Genomic DNA, 5,861 nt, shown 5'->3' on the forward strand with positions numbered 1-5,861 from the left:
GGTCTGCACGTCCGGCACGAACGCTGGTCCACCTGAGGCGCCAGGTGGAAATGGCATGGCAAGCCGTTCCACAGGACTACATCCAGCATCTCTACGATCGTCTCCATGGGAGAATAGCAGCATGCATTGCTGCGAAAGGTGGATATACACTGTACTAGTGCCGACATTGTGCATGCTCTGTTGGCTGTGTCTATGTGCCTGTGGTTCTGTCAGTGTGATCATGTAATGTATCTGACCCCAGGAATGTGTCAATAAAGTTTGCCCTTCCTGGGACAATGAATTCACGGTGTTCTTATTTCAATTTCCAGGAGTGTATATGAAGCGGATTGAGCACATAAGGGCGTGTTAGCAAAGACGAACCGTCGTCTTCACTTTATTGGGAGAGCTTTGGGAAAGTATGGTTCGTCTGTAAGGGGAAATTACGTATACAACATTAGTGGAACCCATTCTTGAGTATTGCTCGAGTGTTTGGGATCCCCTTCAAGTCGGATTAAAGAAAGGCATCGAAGCAATTTGGAGGCGGGCTGCTAGATTAGTTACGTTGGGTTCGGTCGACTAGCGAATATTACGCAGATACAGAGTGAAAACGATGTTCTTTTCTCGGAATACTATTGAAACAATTTCGAGAACAGGTATTTGAAGCTGACTGCAGAATGATTCTATTTCCGCCAACGCAAATTCGCTTAAGGACTACGAAGGTAAGATAACAGGAATCAGGGTTCGAACAGAGGCGTGTAGCTAGTCATTTTTCCCTTGCGAGTGGAAAGTAAATGCCAAGTAGTGGTACAAGGTACACTCCGCTACGCACCACTTTTTGGCTTGCGGAGGATGTATGTAGATATATATGTAGATGGAAACAGGTAAACTAAAGAAGTGATAAACTATTCATATTTTGGTGGAAGATCCTTTTTGGTAAATAGTGAATGGTGTCAAAGCGTTTATTTTAGGCTTGGTCATAGCACAAATTTGTTATACAATGCGGTGACAAACTTCATGGGATACCTCACGGCGGGCAATCTACACAGGTTATATTTGTCCAATATTTGAGATTCAGCGCATTCAGTGACCTTCCCCAAGCTGTTCGAAGTCTTTTTCTAACTGACACTTTCTCTTTGCATTTCTTAACGAACGAATCCTGTAAAGTACAAAATTTGTAGTGGTATTTGTGGTGTCACCGCCAGACACCACACTTGCTAGGTGGTAGCTTTAAATCGGCCGCGGTCCATTAGTACATGTCGGATCCGCGTGTCGCCACTGTCAGTAATTGCAGACCGAGCGCGACCACACGGCAGGTCTAGAGAGACGTACTAGCACTCGGCCCAGTTGTACGGACGACTTTGCTAGCGACTACACTGACGACGCTTTTCTCTCATTAGCCGAGATATAGTTAGAATAGCCTTCAGCTAAGTCCATGGCTACGACCTAGCAAGGCGCCATTAACCATTTCTAGAGAGAGTCTCACTTGTATCATCAAGAATGCTGTATACAAATGATGGAGTAAAGTTAAGTATTTCAGCAGTTACGTACTTTTCTTTATAGCATTTATTAAGTATCCTGTTCCAGACCTCACGCCAGTCGGCGTGAGTTGACGCGTGCCCTTTCGGTTTCCTCGCCTTGTGTCTAGACTGTCTTGTCTAGACACAACAGTATTTACACGAAATTTTATTATTAAAGTGCTATTTCATGACATCGCTTTCACAACGAGGTGAAAAAAAAAATGGGATAGCGAAATGTGCGTATACAGATGGCGATAGTATCGCATGCACAAGGTATAAAAGGGCAGTGAATTGGCGGAGCTGTCACTTGTACTAAGGTAAATTATGTGAGAATGTGTCCGACGTGATTATGGGGGCACGACGGGAATTAACAGGCTTTGAACGTGGAATGGTAGTTGGAGCTAGACGCATGGGACATTCGATCTCCGAAATCATTAGGGAATTCAATACTCCGAGATCTACAGTGTGGAGAGTGTGCAGAGAATACCAAATTTCAGGCATTACCTGTGACCACGGGAAACGCAGTGGAGGCGGGCCTCGGCTTACCAACCGAGAGCAGCGGCGTTTGCGTACAGTTGTCTGTGGTAAGAGAGAAGCAACACTGCGGAAAATAATCACAGAAATCAATGCGGGATCTACGACGCACGTATCCGTTAGGACAGTGCGGCGAAATTTGCTATTAACGGGCTGTAACAGCAGACGACCGAGTGTCTTTGCGGTACAGTCTGCAACCGCGCAACTGCTACAGTCGCAGGTTCGAATCCTGCCTCGGGCATGGATCTGTGTGATGTCCTTAGGTTAGTTAGGTTTAAGAAGTTCTAAGTTCTAGGGGACTGATGACCGCAGAAGTTGAGTCCCATAGTGCTCAGAGCCATTTGATTTCGAGTGTCTTTGCTAACAGCACGACATCGGCTGAAGCACCTCTCCTGCGCTAGTGACCAGATTGGTTGGATCCTAGACGACTGGAAAATAGTGGCCTGGTCAGATGAGTTCCGACTTCAATTGCTAGAAGCTGATAACAGTGTTAGAGTGTGGCGCAGGCCCCACGAAACCATTGACCCAAGTTGTTAATACTGTAGTGGACCTCCACCTGCCCTGCACAGGGCAGCAACTCCACGTGGCGTGCAGTCCTGCAGAACCACTGAGCTATGCGATTTCTATAGCCGTCCATAATTACGGAAGTGTTGCTGGCGCAGGAATTTGTGCACGAACTGATCTCTCGAGTATGTCCCAAGTCCGGCGATCGGGGTGGCCAATTCATTATCTCGAATTGTCCAGAACTTTTTACAAAACCAACCGCAAGGCATTGTGGCCCGGTGACAAATGGCTCTGAGCACTATGGGACTATACTGCTGAGGTCATCAGTCCCCTAGAACTTAGAACTACTTAAACCTAACTAACCTAAGGACAGCACACACATCCATGCCCGAGGAAGGATTCGAACCTGCGACCGTAGCGGCCGCGCGGTTCCAAACTGAAGTTCCTAGAACCGCTCGGCCACTCCGTCCGGCCCCCGGTGACATGGAGCATTGTCAGCCAAATAAATTCCATTGTTGTTTGGCAACATGAAATTCGTTAACAGCTGTAAATAGTCTCCAAGTTGCCAAAGATAGCAGTTTCAAGTCAGAGATCGGTTTAATTGGACCAGAAGACCCAGATCATTCACGTAAACACAGTCCACACCATTATGAAGGCACCGCCAGCTTGTACAGTGCCTTGTTGACAACTTGGGTCAATGGCTTCTTGGAGCTTGCGCCATACTCGAACCCTACTTTTGGGTCTTACCAACTGAATCTGATGACCTTGCTGTCAACGGGATGTTAAATACTAATCTCCCTCTCCCTACTCCTGACTACTGAAATCGAGACTGATCTGAGAAGCCGACTATTTTCCAGTCGTCCAGGGTCCAGCCTATATAGTCACGAAACCAGAAGAGACAATGCAGGCGATGTCGTGCTGTTAGCAAAGGCACTCGTCTAGGCCGTCTGCTGCTAGAGACCATTAACGCCAACTTTCGCCGAGTTGTACTAACGGATACGTTCTTCGTACGTCCCACAATGATTTCAGCGGTTATGTCATGCAGTGTTGCTTGTCTGTTAGTACAGACAACTTTACGCCAACGCTTCTGCTCTCGGTCGGTAAGGCCTGCCCGAGTGGCCGAGCGGTTCTAGGCGCTACAGTCTGGTACCGCGCGACCGCTGCGGTCGCAGGTTCGAATCCTGCCTCGGGCATGGATGTGTGTGATGTCCTTAGGTTAGTTAGGTTTAAGTAGTTCTAAGTTCTAGTGGACTGATGACCTCAGCAGTTAAGTGCCATAGCGCTCAGAGTCACTTGAACTATTTTTTTGTCGGTCGGTAAATGAAGGCCCGCGTCCACTGCGTTGTCCGTGGTGAGAGGTAACGCTTGAAGTTACGTAATCTCGGCACACTCTCCACACTGAGGAACTCGGAATATTGAATTCCCTAACGATTTCCCAGATGGAATTTCTCACGCGTCTGGCTCCAGCTACGAGGTACATTCAAGTTCTAAGGCCTCCGATTTTTTTTCTCCGGACTGGAAAGAGGTAGAAACATGAGCATTGTTTTAAAATGAGGCCGCGTTCATTGTCAATACGTCCCAGAGATGGCAGCACCGTACGACGAGAATTAGAACTGTTTTAAATACTTAAAATGGCGACGTTTTCCTTACTTGAGCAGCGTGCTATCATTCGTTTTCTGAATTTGCGTGGTGTGAAACCAATTGAAATTCATCGAAAGTTGAAGGAGACATGTGGTGATGGAGTTATGGATGTGTCGAAAGTGGGTTTGTGGGTGCGACAGTTTAATGAAGGCAGAACATCGTGTGACAACAAACCGAAACAACCTCGGGCTCGCACAAGCCGGTCTGACGACATGATCGAGAAAGTGGAGAGAATTGTTTTGGGGGATCGCCGAATGACTGTTGAACAGATCGCCTCCAGGGTTGGCATTTCTGTGGGTTCTGTGCACACAATCCTGCATGACGACCTCAAAATGCGAAAAGTGTCATCCAGGTGGGTGCCACGAATGCTGACGGACGACCACATGGCTGCCCGTGTGGCATGTTGCCAAGCATTGTTGACTCGCAACGACAGCATGAATGGGACTTTCTTTTCGTCGGTTGTGACAATGGATGAGACGTGGATGCCATTTTTCAATCCAGAAACAAAGCGCCAGTCAGCTCAATGGAAGCACACAGATTCACCGCCACCAAAAAAATTTCGGGTAACCGCCAGTGCTGAAAAAATGATGGTGTCCATGTTCTGGGACAGCGAGGCCGTAATCCTTACCCATTGCGTTCCAAAGGGCACTACGGTAACAGGTGCATCCTACGAAAATGTTTTGAAGAACAAATTCCTTCCTGCACTGCAATAAAAACGTCCGGGAAGGGCTGCGCGTGTGCTGTTTCACCAAGACAACGCACCCGCACATCGAGCTAACGTTACGCAACAGTTTCTTCGTGATAACAACTTTGAAGTGATTCCTCATGCTCCCTACTCACCTGACCTGGCTGCTAGTGACTTTTGGCTTTTCCAACAATGCAAGACACCCTCCGTGGCCGCACATTCACCAGCCGTGCTGCTATTGCCTCAGCGATTTTCCAGTGGTCAAAACAGACTCCTAAAGAAGCCTCCGCCGCTGCCATGGAATCATGGTTAGCGTTGTGAAAAATGTGTACGTCTGCAGGGCGATTACGTCGAGAAGTAACGCCAGTTTCATCGATTTCGGGTGAGTAGTTAATCAGAAAAAAAATCGGAGGCCTTAGAACTTGAATGCACCTCGTACCATTCCACGTTCAAAGTGTGTTAATTACCTTCGTGCCCCCTTAATCGTGTCGGACACCTTTTCATATGAATCCCCTGAGTAGAAATGATAACAACGCGAATGCACTGCTCTTTTATACCTCGTGTGCGTGATACTACCGCAATCTGTGTATGTGCATTTTGCTATTCCAGGAGTTTTTTTTTTCACCTCACTGTGAAGTAATGCCATTAAAGAGCCGTTTAGTAATATAATTTTGTGCAAATATCACCCTATCAAATTTGTAATTTACACGATACGTATGTTAAGAATTGGATAAACAAAGTGTCAGTTAGCAAAAGGCTTCGACAAGTTTTCTGAAAGTCGCACAATACGCTGGATCTGAAATACTGGACGGATATTCTGGGTAGTTTGCACACCGTAAGTTTTTTTGTCTCAAGGCAAATACACAGTTTCTAACGTTAGCACGAGTACTTAAGTTACTATCTTAAACTTTTAATTTAAGACGACACCACTTAATGAGTGTGAGATCATTGAAAATTTTTTAATTCGGTCAATAATTGTATGAAATTCTGATAACCGAAAT

The 5,861-nt window shown here is 46.5% G+C and overlaps 1 non-coding gene across 1 annotated transcript; it reads left to right on the forward strand.

Annotated features, from left to right (window-relative positions):
• The first annotated feature begins 3,643 nt into the window (after window positions 1-3,643).
• Trnat-ggu (transfer RNA threonine (anticodon GGU)) lies at window positions 3,644-3,727 on the forward strand. Its single transcript is given in 2 exon segments — window positions 3,644-3,683; window positions 3,693-3,727. It is a non-coding gene; the product is annotated as a tRNA-Thr (tRNA).
• The last annotated feature ends 2,134 nt before the right edge of the window (window positions 3,728-5,861 follow it).

This window comes from Schistocerca cancellata, chromosome 7, assembly GCF_023864275.1.
Source record: "Schistocerca cancellata isolate TAMUIC-IGC-003103 chromosome 7, iqSchCanc2.1, whole genome shotgun sequence".
Classification (NCBI taxonomy): Eukaryota; Metazoa; Arthropoda; class Insecta; order Orthoptera; family Acrididae; genus Schistocerca; species Schistocerca cancellata.